A 17592-nucleotide genomic window follows, 5' to 3' on the forward strand; every position below is an offset into this window, starting at 1 on the left:
TCCAATTTCTCACACCTATTGATTTCGGATCGAGCCCCAAACTTGGGCAACATCATAATATGGTGGGAGGAGTCATTTGGTGAGTTTTGAGTAAAATCCAATCGCTAGAAGTATGGAATACATAAACCACTCCAATTATGAACGAACTGCCGTTAAACTTGAATTGTCCAATTTCTCACACCTATTGATTTCGGATCGAGCCCAAAACTTGGGAAACATAATAATATGGTGGGAGGAGTCATTTGGTGAGTTTTGAGTGAAATTCAATCCCTAGAATTATGGAATACACCAACCACTCCCATTAGGAACGAACTGCCGTTGAACTTGAATTGTCCAATTTCTCACACCTATTGAATTCGGATCGAGCGCAAAACTTGGGAAACATCATCATATGGTGGGAGGAGTCATTTGGTGAGTTTTTTGTGAAATCCAATCGCTAGAAGTCTGGAATACACCAACCACTCCAATTTGGTACGAACTGCCGTTGAACTTGAATTGTCCAATTTGGAACACCTACGGATTTCGGATCGAGCCCCAAACTTGGGCAACATCGTAATATGGTGGGAGGAGTCATTTGGTGAGTTTTGAGTAAAATCCAATCGCTAGAAGTATGGAATACATAAACCACTCCAATTATGAACGAACTGCCGTTGAACTCGAATTGTCCAATTTCTCACACCTATTGATTTCGGATCGAGCCCAAAACTTGGGAAATGTCATAGTATGGTGGGAGGAGTCATTTGGTGAGTTTTGAGTGAAATCCAACCGCTAGAAGTATGGAATACACCAACCACTCCAATTAGGAACGAAATGCCGTTGAACTTGAATTGTCCAATTTCCCACACCTATTGATTTCGGATCGAGCCCCAAACTTGGGCAACATCATAATATGGTGGGAGGAGTCATGTGCTGAGTGAAATCCAATCGGTAGAAGTATGGAATACACCAACCACTCCCATTAGGAACGAACTGCCGTTGAACTTGAATTGTCCAATTTCGAACTCCTATTGACTTCGGATCGAGCCCAAAACTTGGGCAACATCATAATATGGTGGGAGGAGTCATTTGGTGAGTTTTGAGTGAAATCCAATCGGTAGAAGTACGGAATACAGCAACCACTCCAATTAGGAACGAACTGCCGTTGAACTTGAATTGTCCAATTTGGAACACCTATTGATTTCGGATCGAGCCCCAAACTTGGGCAACATCATAATAAGGTGGGAGGAGTCATTTGGTGAGTTTTGAGTGAAATCCAATCGCTAGAAGTATGGAATACACTAACCACTCCAATTAGGAACGAAATGCCGTTCAACTTGAATTGTCCAATTTGGAACACCTATTGATTTCGGATCGAGCCCAAAACTTGGGCAACATCATAATATGGTAGGAGGAGTCATTTGGTGAGTTTTGAGTGAAATCCAATCGCTAGAAGTATGGAATACACCAACCACTCCAATTAGGAACGAACTGCCGTTGAACTTGAATTGTCCAATTTCTCACACCTATTGATTTCGGATCGAGCCCCAAACTTGGGCAACATCATAATATGGTGGGAGGAGTCATGTGGTGAGTGAAATCCAATCGCTAGAAGTATGGAATACACCAACCACTCCAATTAGGAACGAACTGCCGTTGAACTTGAATTGTCCAATTTCTCACACCTATTGATTTCGGATCGAGCCCCAAACTTGGGGAACATCATAATATGGTGGGAGGAGTCATTTGGTGAGTTTTGAGTGAAATCCAATCGCTAGAAGTATGGAATACACCAACCACTCCAATTAGGAACGAACTGCCGTTGAACTTGAATTGTCCAATTTCTCACGCCTATTGATTTCGGATCGAGCCCCAAACTTGGGCAACATCGTAATATGGTGGGAGGAGTCATTTGGTGAGTTTGGAGTGAAATCGAATCGCTAGAAGTGTGGAATACACCAACCACTCCAATTAGGAACGAACTGCCATTGATCTTGAATTGTCCAATTTCTCACGCCTATTGATTTCGGAACGAGCCCAAAACTTGGGCAACATCATAATATGGTGGGAGGAGTCATTTGGTGAGTTTTGAGTGAAATCCAATCGCTAGAAGTATGGAATACACAAACCAGTCCAATTCGGAACGAACTGCCGTGAAACTTGAATTGTCCAATTTGGAACACCTATTGATTTCGGATCGAGCCCAAAACTTGGACAACATCATAATATGTTGGGGGGAGTCATTTGGTGAGTTTTGAGTGAAATCCAATCGCTAGAAGTATGGAATACTCCAACCACTCCAACTGGAACGAAATGCCATTGAACTTGAATTGTCCAATTTGGAACACCTATTGAATTCGGATCGAGCCCAAAACTTGGGCAACATCATAATATGGTGGGAGGAGTCATTTGGGGAGTTTTGAGTGAAATCCAATCGCTAGAAGTATGGCATACACCAACCACTCCAATTAGGAACGAACTGCCGTTGACCTTGAATTGTCCAATTTCTCACGCCTATTGATTTCGGATCGAGCCCAAAACTTGGGCAACAGCATAATATGGTGGGAGGAGTCATTTGGTGAGTTTTGAGTGAGATCCAATTTCTAGAAGTTTGGAATACACCAACCACCCAAATTAGGAACGAACTGCTGTTGAACTTGAATTGTCTAATTTCGAACACCTATTGATTTCGGATCGAGCCCCAAACTTGGGCAACATCATAATATGGTGGGAGGAGTCATTTGGTGAGTTTTGAGTGAAATCCAGTCGCTAGAAGTATGGAATACACCAACCACTCCAATTAGGAACGAAATGCCGTTGAACTTGAATTGTCCAATTTCCCACACCTATTGATTTCGGATCGAGCCCCAAACTTGGGCAACATCATAATATGGTGGGAGGAGTCATGTGCTGAGTGAAATCCAATCGGTAGAAGTATGGAATACACCAACCACTCCAATTAGGAATGAACTGGCGTTGAACTTGAATTGTCCAATTTCTCACACCTATTGATTTCGGATCGAGCCCAAAACTTGGGCAACATCATAATATGGTGGGAGGAGTCATTTGGGGAGTTTTGAGTGAAATCCAATTGCTAGAAGTATGGATTACACCAACCACTCCAATTAGGAACGAACTGCCGTTGAACTTGAATTGTCCAATTTGGAACACCTATGGATTTCGGATCGAGCCCAAAACTTGGGCAACGTCATAATATGGTGAGTTTTTAGTGAAATCCAATCGCTAGAAGTATGGAATACACCAACCACTCCAATTAGGAACGAACTGCCGTTGAACTTGAACTGTCCAATTTCTCACACCTATTGATTTCGGATCGAGCCACAAACTTGGGCAACATCGTAATATGGTGGGAGGAGTCATTTGGTGAGTTTTGAGTGAAATCCAATCGCTAGAAGTATGGAATACACCAACCACTTCAATTTGGAACGAACTGCCGTTGAACTTGAATTGTCCAATTTCGAACACCTATTGATTTCGGATCGAGCCCAAAACTTGGGAAACATCATAATGTGGTGGGAGGAGTCATTTGGTGAGTTTTGTGTGAAATCCAATCGCTAGAAGTATGGAATACACCAACCACTCCAATTAGGAACGAAATGCCGTTGAACTTGAATTGTCCAATTTCCCACACCTATTGATTTCGGATCGAGCCCCAAACTTGGGCAACATCATAATATGGTGGGAGGAGTCATGTGCTGAGTGAAATCCAATCGGTAGAAGTATGGAATACACCAACCACTCCAATTAGGAACGAACTGCCATTGAACTTGAATTGTCCAATTTCTCACGCCTATTGATTTCGGAACGAGCCCAAAACTTGGGGAACATCATAATATGGTGGGAGGAGTCATTTGGTGAGTTTTGAGTGAAATCCAATCGCTAGAAGTATGGAATACACCAACCACTCCAATTAGGAACGAACTGCCGTTGAACTTGAATTGTCCAATTTCTCACACCTATTGATTTCGGATCGAGCCCAAGACTTGGGCAACATCAGAATATGGTGGGAGCAGTCATTTGGTGAGTTTTGAGTGAAATCCAATTGCTAGAAGTATGGAATACACCAACCACTCCAATTAGGAACGATTGCCGTTGAACTTGAAGTGTCCAATTTCTCACACCTATTGATTTGGGATCGAGCCCAAAACTTGGGCAATATGATAATATGGTGGGAGGAGTCATTTGGTGAGTTTTGAGTGAAATCCAACCGCTAGAAGTATGGAATACACCAGCCACTCCAGTTAGGAACGAACTGCCGTTGAACTTGAATTGTCCAATTTCTCACACCTATCGATTTCGGATCGTGCCCAAAGCTTGGGCAACATGATAATATGGTGGGAGGAGTCATTTGGTGAGTTTTGAGTGAAATCCAATCGCTAGAAGTATGGAATACACCAACCACTCCAATTAGGAACGAATTGCCGTTGAACTTGAATTGTCCAATTTGGAACACCTATTGATTTCGGATCGAGCCCAAAACATGGGCAACATTATAATATGGTGGGAGGAGTCATTTGGTGAGTTTTGAGTGAAGTCCAATTGCTAGAAGTATGGAATACACCAGCCACTCCAATTAGGAACGAACTGCCGTTGAACTTCAATTGTCCAATTTCTCACACCGATTGATTTCGGATCGTGACCAAAACTTGGGCAACATGATAATGTGGTGGGAGGAGTCATTTGGTGACTTTTCAGCGAAATCCAATCGCAAGAAGTATGGAATACACCAACCACTCCAATTAGGAACGAATTGCCGTTGAACTTGAATTGTCCAATTTGGAACACCTGTTGACTTCGGATTGAGCCCAAAACTTGGGCAACATCATAATATGGTGGGAGGAGTCATTTGGTGAGTTTTGAGGTAAATCCAATCGCTAGAAGTATGGAATACACCAACCACTCCAATTAGAAACGAATTGCCGTTGAACGTGAATTGTCCAATTTGGAACACCTATTGACTTCGGATCGAGCTCATAACTTGGGCAACATCATAATATGGTGGGAGGAGTCATTTGGTGAGTTTTGAGTGAAATCCAATAGCTAGAAGTATGGTATACACCAACCACTCCAATTAGGAACGAACTGCCGTTGAACTTGAATTATCCAATTTCTCACAACTATTGATTTCGGATCGAGCCCAAAACTTGGGCAACACTATAATATGGTGGGAGGAGTCATTTGGTGAGTTTTGTGTGAAATCCAATCTCTAGAAGTGTGGAATACACCAACCACTCCAATTTTGAACGAACTGCCGTTGAACTTGAATTGTCCAATTTGGAACACCTATTTATTTCGGATCGAACCCCAAACTTGTGCAACATCATAATATGGTGGGAGGAGTCACTCGGGGAGTTTTGAGTGAAATCCAATCGCTAGAAATATGGAATACACCAACCACTCCAATTAGGAACGAACTGCCGTTGAACTTGAATTGTCCAATTTCTCACACCTATTGATTTCAGATCGAGCCCAAAACTTGGGCAACATCATAATATGTGGGAGGAGTCATTTGGGGAGTTTTGAGTGAAATCCAATCGCTAGAAGTATGGAATACACCAACCACTCCAATTAGGAACGAACTGCCGTTGAACTTGAATTGTCCAATTTCTCACACCTATTGATTTCGGATCGAGCCCAAAACTTGGGCAACATAATAACATGGTGGGAGGAGTCATTTGGTGAGTTTTGAGGGAAATCCAATCGCTAGAATTACAGAATACACCAACCACTCCAATTAGGAACGAACTACCGTTGAACTTGAATTGTCCAATTTCTCACACCTGTTGATTTCGGATCGAACCCAAAACTTGGGCAACATGATAATATGGTGGGAGGAGTCATTTGGTGAGTTTTGAGTGAAATCCAATCGCTAGAAGTATCCACCAACCACTCCAATTAGGAACGAACTGCCGTTGAACTTGAATTGTCCAATTTGGAACACCTGTTAATTTCGTATCGAACCCCAAACTTGTGCAACATCATAATAAGGTGGGAGGTGTCATTTTTTGAGTTTTGAGAGAAATCCAATCTCTAGAAATATGGAATGCACCAACCACTCCAATTAGGAACGAACTGCCGTTGAACTTGAATTGTCCAATTTGGAACACCTATTGATTTCGGATCGAACCCCAAACTTGGGCAACATCATAATATGGTGGCAGGAGTCATTTGGTGAGTTTTGATTGAAATCCAATCGCTGGAAGTATGGAATACACCAACCACTCCAATTAGGAACGAACTGCCGTTTAACTTGAATTGTCCAATTTTGAACACCTATTGATTTCGGATCGAACCCCAAACTTGGGCAACATCATAATATGGTGGGAGGAGTCATTTGGGGAGTTTTGAGTGAAATCCAATCGCTAGAAATATGGAATACACCAACCACTCCAATTCGGAACAAACTGACGTTGAACTTGAATTGTCCAATTTCTCACACCTATTGATTTCGGATCAAGCCCAAAACTTGGGCAACATCATAATATGGTGGGAGGAGTCATTTGGTGAGTTTTGAGGGAAATCCAATCGCTAGAAGTATGGAATACACCAACCACTCCAATTAGGAACGAACTGCCGTTGAACTTGAGTTGTCCAATTTCTCACACCTATTGATTTCGGATCGAGCCCAAAACTTGGGCAACATCATAATATGGTGGGAGGAGTCATTTGGTGAGTTTTGAGTGAAATCCAATCGCTAGAAGTATGGAATACACCAACCACTCCAATTAGGAACGAACTGCCGTTGAACTTGAATTGTCCAATTTCTCACACCTATTGATTTCTGATCGAGCCCAAAACTTGGGCAACATCATTGTTGCGTCGATTCAGCTGCATCCTCATCTTGTGATACTCGCAAGTGCACGAGCCGTTTGGTAATATAGCATATGTAAGTGCGAGGTCGATCCCATGAGGATTGGTGATTGAATGATCCAATTCATTTCGCCTACACAAAACTGAAATGAAAAAGAAAATAAATAAAACAAGAAAAAAAAGAAATAACTCAAGCAAATAAGTTCCCAAGTTCAATTTAGATTAATGGATTTCGGCTAATGCATACAACACTTGTATTATAAAATCTTGAATTGGTTGATGCACTTGTATTAGAAAATTTGAATTGGTTGATGCACTTGTATTAGAAAATCAGAATTGGTTGATGCACTTCACCAATAAATCCCACCAGCAGCCCTAGCTCATCTTCATGTCACCATGACCAAGCTTCCAACCAGAAACAATAGCTCATCCTGAGGTCAGCATGACCAGCAACTTCAAAGGCTTACAAATTGGGCTTCTCTTAAGCAAATGACGACTTTAAGCACTCCAAATTGAAGTTCAGAATGTGTCTGATCCAACCACACAAGTATTGGCCCAATCCAAGCTCGGATGAAGAAGTTAAGGCCAAAACATGGCTCTGTGTTTGCTAGGTAACAGACTCCATATTTATCCAATGGGGCTGAATTTTGGATATGTTATAGTACACACCCATTGGAACAACTTTCATGAAGAATACGGCCTCATCCGAGCTATGTAGGTTGCTGAAACAAAGCTTGCAATATGACCTACGAAACTGGACTGGCAGGGGGCTGTAGCCGAAATGAATTTGTCTTTAAGCTCTTCATCGATTCATCCAAATTAGGCCTTAACATGCTTGAATTGCATGAATTATGCTCTCTTGCTCTTTTTGCCTACAAAACACACAAAGAGAGGCAAATAACATAGAAATCTTGGAAACTAAGCAAAAGAAGTAAGTAAATTTGGGCATGTATATGTATGAAATTATGAGCTTAACATGTACCAACTTGCTCCTTTAGAATTTCATAGCTGGAATGTCTCCCCACTTCACTCATTATGTTGGATCCAAAGTCAGTTGCAGCATGGGTGAGGCACATGGCTTAAAGGAGGAGACAAGGCTCAAAGCTGGCAGCTGCAAATCCTCCTGAGCATGGTTCAGTGTTGGACGGGCTAAGGACTCCACATATGTTCAATTGGGCTGAATTTTGGAAATGTTATACTAGACACCCAATTGAACAACTTCTATGAAGAATGTCTTCTCATCCGAGTTGTGCAGATTGCTGAAATGAGACCTGCAAGGTGACTTACGAAATTGGACTGACAAGGAGTGTGGCCCAACTTTGGTTTTGTCTTTAAGCTCTTGCTCTTTGCCAATCAGCCCTTAACATGCATGGATTGCATCAAATGTAATCTCTTGCTATCTTAACCTACAAAACACACAAACAGAGGTAAGCGACTCAAAATAAAGAGAAACTAAGCAAAATCACTAAGTAAAGAAGGCAAGCAAGTGTATGAAATTATGGACTTATCAAAACAGAAAATGGATTAAAAGCACGAGTTTAACTCAATAACATAACCAAATCATAAGCTAGAAGGGTACAAAATGATATACAATTATGAACCGATCAATCATAATATGGTGGGAGGAGTCATTTTGTGAGTTTTGAGTGAAATCCAATCGCTAGAATTATGGAATACACCAACCACTCAAATTAGGAACGAACTGCCGTTGAACTTGTATTGTCCAATTTCTCACACCTATTGATTTCGGATCGAGCCCCAAACTTGGGCAACATCATAATATGGTGGGAGGAGTCATTTGGTGAGTTTTGAGTAAAATCCAATCGCTAGAAGTATGGAATACACCAACCACTCCAATTAGGAACGAACTGCCGTTGAACTTGAATTGTCCAATTTCTCACACCTATTGATTTCGGATTGAGCCCAAAACTTGGGGAACATCATAATATGGTGTGAGGAGTCATTTGGTGAGTTTTGAGTGAAATCTAATCGCTAGAAGTATGGAATACACCAACCACTCCAATTAGGAACAAACTGCCGTTGAATTTGAATTGTCCAATTTCTCACACCAATTGATATCGGATCGAGCCCCAAACTTTGGCAACATCATAATATGGTGGGAGGAGTCATTTGGGGACTTTTGCGTCAAATCCAATCGCTAGAAGTATGGAATACACCAACCACTCCAATTAGGAACGAACTGCCGTTGAACTTGAATTCTCCAATTTCTCACAACTATTGATTTCGGATCGAGCCCAAAAGTTGGGCAACATCATAACATTGTGGGAGGAGTCATTCTGTGAGTTTTGAGTGAAATCCAATCGCTAGAAGTACGGAATACACCAACCACTCCAATTAGGAACGAACTGCCGTTGAACTTGAATTGTCCAAATTCTCACACCTATTGATATCGGATCGAGCCCCAAACTTGGGCAACATCATAATATGGTGGGAGGAGTCATTTGGTGAGTTTTGAGTGAAATCCAATCGCTAGAGGTATGGAACACACCAACCACACCAATTAGGAACGAACTGCCGTTGAACTTGAATTGTCCAATTTCTCACATCTATTGACTTCGGATCGAGCCCCAACCTTGGGCAACATCATAATATGGTGGGAGGAGTCATTTGGTGAGTTTTGAGAGAAATCCAATCGCTAGAAGTATGGAATACACCAACCACTCGAATTAGGAACGAACTGCCGTTGAACTTGAGTTGTCCACTTTCTCACAACTATTGATTTCGGATCGATCCCCAAACTTGGGCAACATCATAATATGGTGTCAGGAGTCATTTGGTGAGTTTTGAGTGAAATCCAATCGCTAGAAGTATGGAATACACCTACCACTCCAATTAGGAACGAACTGCCGTTGAACTTGAATATTCCAATTTCTCACACCTATTGATTTAGGATCGAGCCCCAAACTTGGGCAACATCATAATATGGTGTCAGGAATCATTTGGTTTGTTTTGAGTGAAATCCAATCGCTAGAAGTATGGAATACACCAACCACTCCAATTAGGAACGAACTGCCATTGAACTTGAATTGTCCAATTTCTTTCACCTATTGGTTTCGGATAGAGCCCAAAACTTGGGCAACATCATAATATGGTGGGAGGAGTCATTTGGTGAGTTTTGAGTGAAATCCACACGCTAGAAGTATGGAATACACCAACCACTCCAATTAGGAACGAACTGCCGTTGAACTTGAATTGTCCAATTTCTCACAACTATTGATTTCGGATCGAGCCCAAAAGTTGGGAAACATCATAACATTGTGGGAGGAGTCATTCTGTGAGTTTTGAGTGAAATCCAATCGCTAGAAGTACGGAATACACCAACCACTCCAATTAGGAACGAACTGCCGTTGAACTTGAATTGTCCAAATTCTCACGCCTATTGATATCGGATCGAGCCCCAAACTTGGGCAACATCATAATATGGTGGGAGGAGTCATTTGGTGAGTTTTGAGTGAAATCCAATCGCTAGAGGTATGGAACACACCAACCACACCAATTAGGAACGAACTGCCGTTGAACTTGAATTGTATAATTTCTCACATCTATTGACTTCGGATCGAGCCCCAACCTTGGGCAACATCATAATATGGTGGGAGGAGTCATTTGGTGAGTTTTGAGAGAAATCCAATCGCTAGAAGTATGGAATACACCAACCACTCGAATTAGGAACGAACTGCCGTTGAACTTGAGTTGTCCAATTTCTCACAACTATTGATTTCGGATCGATCCCCAAACTTGGGCAACATCATAATATGGTGTCAGGAGTCATTTGGTGAGTTTTGAGTGAAATCCAATCGCTAGAAGTATGGAATACACCTACCACTCCAATTAGGAACGACTGCCGTTGAACTTGAATATTCCAATTTCTCACACCTATTGATTTAGGATCGAGCCCCAAACTTGGGCAACATCATAATATGGTGTCAGGAATCATTTGGTTTGTTTTGAGTGAAATCCAATCGCTAGAAGTATGGAATACACCAACCACTCCAATTAGGAACGAACTGCCATTGAACTTGAATTGTCCAATTTCTTTCACCTATTGGTTTCGGATAGAGCCCAAAACTTGGGCAACATCATAATATGGTGGGAGGAGTCATTTGGTGAGTTTTGAGTGAAATCCACACGCTAGAAGTATGGAATACACCAACCACTCCATTTAGGAACGAACTGCCGTTGAACTTGAATTGTCCAATTTCTCACACCTATTGATTTCGGATCGAGCCCTAACCTTGGGAATCATCATAAAATGGTGTCAGGAGTCATTTGGTGAGTTTTGAGTGAAATCCAATCGCTAGAAGTACGGAATACACCAACCACTCCAATTAGGAACGAACTGCCGTTGAACTTGAAATGTCCAATTTCTAACACCTATTGATTTCGGATCGAGCCCAAAACTTGGGCAACATGATAATATGGAGGGAGGAGTCATTTGGTGAGTTTTGAGGGAAATCCAATCGCTAGATGTATGGAATACACCAACCACTCCAATTAGGAACGAACTGCCGTTGAACTTGAATTGTCCAATTTCTCACACCTATTGATTACGGATCTAGCCCAAAACTTGGGCAACATCATAATATGGTGGGAGGAGTCATTTGGTGAGTTTTGAGTGAAATCCAATCGCTAGAAGTATGGAATACACCAACCACTCCAGTTAGGAAATAACTGCCGTTGAACTTGAATTGTCCAATTTGGAACACCTATTGATTTCGGATCGAGCCCAAAACTTGGGCAACAACAAAATATGGTGGGAGGAGTCGTTTGGTGAGTTTTGAGTGAAATCCAATCACTAGAAGTATGGAATACACCAACCACACCAATTAGGAACGAACTGTCGTTGAACTTGTATTGTCCGATTTGGAACACCTATTGATTTCGGATCGAGCCCAAAACTTGGGCAACAAGAAAATATGGCGGGAGGAGTCATTTGGTGAGTTTTGAGTGAAATCCAATCGCTAGAAGTATGGAATACACCAACCACTCCAATTAGGAAAGAACTGTCGTTGAAATTGAATTGACCAATTTCTCGCACCAATTGAATTCGGATCGAGCCCAAAACTTGGGCAACATCATAATATTGTGGGAGGAGTCATTTGGTGAGTTTTGAGTGAAATCCAATCGCTAGAAGTATGGAATACACCAACTACTCCAATTAGGAACGAACTGCCGTTGAACTTGAATAGTCCAATTTGGAACACCTATTGATTTCGGATCGAGCCCAAAACTTGGGCAACATCATAATATGGTGGGAGGAGTCATTTGTTGAGTTTTGAGTGAAATCCAATCGCTAGAAGTATGGAATACACCAACCACTCCAGTTAGGAACGAACTGCCGTTGAACTTGAACTGTCCATTTTCTCACACCTATTGATTTCGGATCGACCCCCAAACTTGGGCAACATCATAATATGGTGGGAGGAGTCATTTGGTGAGTTTTGAATGAAATCCAATCGCTAGAAGTATGCAATACACCAACCACTCCAGTTAGGAACGAACTGCCGTTATACTTGAATTTTCCAATTTGGAACACCTATTGATTTCGGATCGAGCCCAAAACTTAGGCAACATCATAATGTGGTGGGAGTCATTTGGTGAGTTTTGAGTGAAACCCAATCGCTAGAAGTATGGAATACACCAACTACTCCAATTAGGAACGAACTGCCGTTGAACTTGAATAGTCCAATTTGGAACACCTATTGATTTCGGATCGCGCCCAAAACTTGGGCAACATCATAATATGGTGGGAGGAGTCATTTGGATAGTTTTAAGTGAAATCGTACCGCTAGAAGTATGGAATACACCAACCACTCCAATTACGAACGAACTGCCGTTCAACTTGAATTGTCCAATTTGGAAGACCTATTGATTTCGGATCGAGCCCAAAACTTGGGTAACATCATAATATGGTGGGAGGAGTCATTTCGTGAGTTTTGAGTGAAATCCAATCGCTAGAAGTATGGAATACACCAACCACTCCAATTAGAAACGAACTGCCGTTGAACTTGAATTGTCCAATTTCTAACACCTATTGATTTCGGATCGAGCCCAAAACTTGGGCAACATCATAATATGGTGGGAGGAGTCATTTGGTGAGTTTTGAGTGTAATCCAATCGCTAGAAGTATGGAATACACCAACCAATCCAATTAGGAAAGAACTGTCGTTGCAAATGAATTGAGCAATTTCTCAAACCTATTGAATTCGGATCGAGCCCAAAACTTGGGCAACATCATAATATCGTGGGAGGAGTCATTTGCTGAGTTTTGAGTGAAATCCAATCGCTAGAATTATGGAAAACACCAACCACTCCAATTAGGAACGAACTGCCGTTGAACTTGAATTGTCCAAATTTGGAACACCAATTGATTTCGGATCGAGCCCAAAACTTGGGCAACATCATAATATGGTGGAAGGAGTCATTTGGTGAGTTTTGAGTGAAATCCAATCGCTAGAAGTATGGAATACACCAACCAAACCAATTAGGAAAGAACTGTCGTTGAAATTGAATTGACCAATTTTTCACACCTATTGAATTCGGATCGAGCCCATAACTTGGGCAACATCATAATATGTTGGGAGGAGTCATGTGGTGAGTTTTGAGTGAAATCCAATCGCTAGAAGTATGGAATACACCAACCACTCCAATTTGGAACGAACTGCCGTTGAACTTGAATTGTCCAATTTGTAACACCTATTGATTTCGGATCGAGACCAAAACTTGGGCAACAACATAATATGGTGGGAGGAGTCATTTGGTGAGTTTTGAGTGAAATCCAATCGCTAGAAGTATGGAATACACCAACCACTCCAATTACAAACGAACTTCCGTTGAACTTGAATTGTCCAATTTGGAAGACCTATTGATTTCGGATCGAGCCCAAAACTTGGGCAACATCATAATATGGTGGGAGGAGTCATTTGGTGAGTTTTGAGTGAAATCCAATCGCTAGAAGTATGGAATACACCAACCACTCCAATTACAAACGAACTTCCGTTTAACTTGAATTGTCCAATTTGGAAGACCTATTGATTTCGGATCGAGCCCAAAACTTGGGCAACATCATAATATGGTGGGAGGAGTCATTTGGTGAGTTTTGAGTGAAATCCAATCACTAGAAGTATGGAATACACTAACCACTCCAATTAGGAACGAACTTCCGTCGAACTTGAATTGTCCAATTTCTCACACCTATTGAATTCGGATCGAGCCCAAAACTTGGGCAACATCATAATATGGTGGGAGGAGTCATTTGCTAAGTTTTGAGTGAAATCCAATCACTAGAAGTATGGAATACACTAACCACTCCAATTAGGAACGAACTGCCGTTGAACTTGAATTGTCCAATTTCTCACACCTATTGATTTCGAATCGAGCCCAAAACTTGGGCAACATCATAATATGGTGCGAGGAGTCATTTGGTGAGTTTTGAGTGAAATCCAATCACTAGAAGTACGGAATACACCAACCACTCGAATTAGGAACGAACTTTCGTTGAAATTGAATTGACCAATTTCTCAAACCTATTGATTTCGGATCAAGCCCAAAACTTGGGCAACATCATAATATGGTGGGAGGAGTCATTTGGTGAGTTTTGAGTGAAATCCAATCGCTAGAAGTATGGAATACACCAACCACTCCAATTACGAACGAACTGCCGTTTAACTTGAATTGTCCAATTTGGAAGACCTATTGATTTCGGATCGAGCCCAAAACTTGGGCAACATCATAATATGGTGGGAGGAGTCATTTGGTGAGTTTTGAGTGAAATCCAATCGCTAGAAGTATGTAATACACCAACCAAACCAATTAGGAACGAACTACCGTTGAACTTGAATTGTCCAATTTGGAACACCTATTGATTTCGGATCGAGCCCAAAACTTGGGCAACAACATACTATGGAGGGAGCAGTCATTTGGTGAGTTTTGAGTGAAATCCAATCGCTAGAAGTATGGAATACACCAACCACTACAATTAGGAACGACCTGCCGTTGAAGTTGAATTGTCCAATTTCTCACACCTATTGATTTCGGATCGAGCCCAAAACTTGGGCAACATCATAATATGGTGGGAGGAGTCATTTGGTGAGTTTTGAGTGAAATCCAATCGCTAGAAGTATGGAATACACCAACCACTCCAATTTGGAACGAACTGCCGTTGAACTTGAATTGTCCAATTTGTAACACCTATTGATTTCGGATCGAGCCCAAAACTTGGGCAACATCATAATATGGTGGGAGTAGTCATTTGGTGAGTTTTGAGTGAAATCCAATCGCTAGAAGTATGGAATACACCAACCACTCCAATTACAAACGAACTTCCGTTGAACTTGAATTGTCCAATTTGGAAGACCTATTGATTTCGGATCGAGCCCAAAACTTGGGCAACATCATAATATGGTGGGAGGAGTCATTTGGTGAGTTTTGAGTGAAATCCAATCGCTAGAAGTATGGAATACACCAACCACTCCAATTACAAACGAACTTCCGTTTAACTTGAATTGTCCAATTTGGAAGACCTATTGATTTCGGATCGAGCCCAAAACTTGGGCAACATCATAATATGGTGGGAGGAGTCATTTGGTGAGTTTTGAGTGAAATCCAATCACTAGAAGTATGGAATACACTAACCACTCCAATTAGGAACGAACTTCCGTCGAACTTGAATTGTCCAATTTCTCACACCTATTGAATTCGGATCGAGCCCAAAACTTGGGCAACATCATAATATGGTGGGAGGAGTCATTTGCTAAGATTTGAGTGAAATCCAATCACTAGAAGTATGGAATACACTAACCACTCCAATTAGGAACGAACTGCCGTTGAACTTGAATTGTCCAATTTCTCACACCTATTGATTTCGAATCGAGCCCAAAACTTGGGCAACATCATAATATGGTGCGAGGAGTCATTTGGTGAGTTTTGAGTGAAATCCAATCACTAGAAGTACGGAATACACCAACCACTCGAATTAGGAACGAACTTTCGTTGAAATTGAATTGACCAATTTCTCAAACCTATTGATTTCGGATCAAGCCCAAAACTTGGGCAACATCATAATATGGTGGGAGGAGTCATTTGGTGAGTTTTGAGTGAAATCCAATCGCTAGAAGTATGGAATACACCAACCACACCAATTACGAACGAACTGCCGTTTAACTTGAATTGTCCAATTTGGAAGACCTATTGATTTCGGATCGAGCCCAAAACTTGGGCAACATCATAATATGGTGGGAGGAGTCATTTGGTGAGTTTTGAGTGAAATCCAATCGCTAGAAGTATGTAATACACCAACCAAACCAATTAGGAACGAACTGCCGTTGAACTTGAATTGTCCAATTTGGAACACCTATTGATTTCGGATCGAGCCCAAAACTTGTTCAACAACATACTATGGAGGGAGCAGTCATTTGGTGAGTTTTGAGTGAAATCCAATCGCTAGAAGTATGGAATACACCAACCACTCCAGTTAGGAACGAACCTCCGTTTAACTTGAATTGTCCAATTTGGAAGACCTATTGATTTCGGATCGAGCCCAAAACTTGGGCAACATCATAATATGGTGGGAGTAGTCATTTGGTGAGTTTTGAGTGAAATCCAATCGCTAGAAGTATGGAATACACCAACCACTCCAATTAGGAACGAACTTCCGTCGAACTTGAATTGTCCAATTTCTCACACCTATTGAATTCGGATCGAGCCCAAAACTTGGGCAACATCATAATATGGTGGGAGGAGTCATTTGGTGAGTTTTGAGTGAAATCCAATCGCTAGAAGTATGTAATACACCAACCAAACCAATTAGGAACGAACTGCCGTTGAACTTGAATTGTCCAATTTGGAACACCTATTGATTTCGGATCGAGCCCAAAACTTGGGCAACATAATAATATGGTGGGAGGAGTCTTTTGGTTAATTTTGAGTGAAATCCAATCGCTAGAAGTATGGAATACACCAACCAAACCAATTAGGAACGAACTGCCGTTGAACTTGAATTGTCCAATTTGGAACACCTATTGATTTCGGATCGAGCCCAAAAGTTGGGCAACATCATAATATGGTGGGAAGAGTCATTTGGTGTGTTTTGAGTGAAATCCAATCGCTAGAAGTATGGAATACACCAACCACTCTAATTCGGAAAGAACTGCCGTTGAACTTGAATTGTCCAATTTCTCACACCTATTGATTTCGGATCGAGCCCAAAACTTGGGCAACATCATAATATGGTGGGACGAGTCATTTGGTGAATTTTGAGTGAAATTCAATCGCTAGACGTATGGAATACACCAACCACTCCAATTAGGAACGAACTGTCGTTGAAATTGAATTGACCAATTTCTCACACCTATTGATTTCGGATCGAGCCCAAAACTTGGGCAACATCACAATATGGTGTGGGTAGTCATTTGGTGAGTTTTGAGTAAAATCCAATCGCTAGAAGTATGGAATACACCAACCACTCCAGTTAGGAACGAACTGCCGTTGAACTTGAATTGTCCAATTTGGAACACCTATTGATTTCGGATCGAGCCCAAAACTTGGGCAACATCATAATATGGTGGGAGGAGTCATTTGGTGAGTTTTGAGTGAAATCCAATCGCTAGAAGTATGGAATACACCAACCACTCCAATTAGGAACGAACTGCCGTTGAACTTGAATTGTCCAATTTCTCACACCTATTGATTTCGGATCGAGCCCCAAACTTGGGCTACATCATAATATTGTGGGAGGAGCTATTTGGTGAGTTTGGAGTGAAATCCAAT

This window comes from Prunus avium, chromosome 3, assembly GCF_965620075.1.
Source record: "Prunus avium chromosome 3, drPruAviu1.hap1.1, whole genome shotgun sequence".
Classification (NCBI taxonomy): domain Eukaryota; kingdom Viridiplantae; phylum Streptophyta; class Magnoliopsida; order Rosales; family Rosaceae; genus Prunus; species Prunus avium.